This window comes from Lithobates pipiens, unplaced genomic scaffold (genome assembly GCF_037356315.1).
Source record: "Lithobates pipiens isolate NorthernLeopardFrog02 unplaced genomic scaffold, aLitPip1_a1.2 Scaffold_8, whole genome shotgun sequence".
NCBI classification, from domain to species: Eukaryota; Metazoa; Chordata; class Amphibia; order Anura; family Ranidae; genus Lithobates; species Lithobates pipiens.
In genome coordinates, this window is record NW_027507903.1 from 149,511,695 (window position 1) to 149,513,674 (window position 1,980).

The window sequence follows — 1,980 nt, forward strand, 5'->3', positions numbered from 1 at the left end:
CTTTGTCTTTTAAGTCCTTGATGTTATTCTTTTAGAAACCATGTAATACTTGGGATATGTGCATATATGTACCTGTAAGTTGCTGGCTTGCTTCCAGGTTTGGGGCATGTATGAGCGCCCGCTGTGCTGACTTGTGCTGTGATAGGACACAGCATGAGTTTGGCAGCTGATTTCAGCCAAAGTCAGTTGATCGGCTGTGTCCAATCATGCCCACAGTTGTGTGTACAAACACAGAACTCTGTACTGTGAACAGTGATCTGGCTGTTCCCCCCCCCCCCCCCCCCCCTAAAAGCAGGGAGAAAAAAACAGGCAGATACTAGTAAAAGTGGCACACATTTCACATTGTTTGGCACAGTTAACTCCTTGATTGTCCCTTAATGTTAATACTGTACACTGCCTGGGAAAGGGTTATCACTGTAGTAGTGTCACTAGTGATGTCAGTACCCTCCCCATATAGCGTCTGTTAGTCGAAAAAATAACTCCTGCGCTTAGGTGTTGTGCTTAAGTGGGGGGAGCGTATCTTACTCCTTATAAATGCCTAGAGCTCTCTTGGGACCATGGGTATCCAGGGTGCCAGATTACCCACCAACCTATCAGTCACACATGACATAAGACGCTGATCACCAACATTCCAGTATACTGTCTATAGCTGCATGAATTCCAGTATACTGTATATACCAGGGGTACTGAATTAAAATTCATGGGGGGCTGGTCAGTGAAATTTTTTTTCCAGCGGAAGTCCGAGTGTCATATTGGTGATGACTCGGATCCTTCACATCACAGCCTCCCGTGCACGTTTATGAGAGTTTTCTATTGCCCTTGTAGATACCTTTTTTGTTTTTCTAGGGCAGAAAAACATAGATCTCTGCACAAGTGTGAACAAGCCCTTACATCAGTGCCCTGAGCCCCCCCCCCCCCCCCCCTTCACAGCAAATCCCTCCCTTTTATATCAGTCGCCCCATCAGAGACTGACCCATCAGAGAGCCCCCAATCCATTACAGACTGCCCCATCACAGCGTGTCCCTTTTTAAAGACCCTCCACCACACGTAAAAAAAAAGTTGGGAAAAGTGCAGCACTAACAAATGAACGATTTCAGAGCTAAACTAAAATCGAATAAGGTATACTAATTACATAAACTCAATATACAAAAAAGTGTGCCTTGGGGACAGAGAAAAGTACTTGGAAGCGAAAAGAACAAATATATGGTCCAATAGGATTAGTGACAGTCAGTTGGATCATAGATGTATCAAAAATGGTTATGTGAATTGAGAGATCCACCAGCAGAAGCATTAATTGCTTACCAGAGGGCTTGAACTCCTATAGGTGTACACCTAGTGAGTCAATCAAGCTTTGTGAAGATGATTCAGGCTCACTGTATGGACACAACATCTAGAGGGATGTTCAAGACGGTGGATGTCAGCAGATTAGTTAAAAACAGGCAATCGGCCCAACCATTTAGATAAAGAAGAAGGAGGGCACATAGCGTAATTCCGTAAGAAATAATGAATATTTAATATATAAACGAGAAATGCACTCACATTTCCATGGTATAAAAAGCGCTTATAAGTGGACAGTCGGTGGAATCGGCATGGCATCCCAACATGTTTCGCCTCATAAGGCATCATCTGGGGTGCTGATCCACTGTAGTTAACATCCATAGGTAATGAATAAACCCTTGATGAACAGCAGCTGTCTCACACCGATTCTAAAGTCACCCATGGGAGAATTGAGAACCTGCGCCTATTTTTTTGCTGGCAGGAATTCGGCCAGATAAATTTCCGATGGAGCCTACACATGGTCGCATTTTCCGATAAAAAGCTCTCGTTGGTCTTTTGCTGGCCAAAATTACGATCGTGTGTACGTGACATTAGGTGGCTTAGACCTAAATGTTTCTTCTGCAAAATAATCTAGCCTATTCACTCTCATGTCCTCCTCTCTTGTCTGGGAGTTTCCTGTCTGTCAGCTGCTGCAGGAAAGGT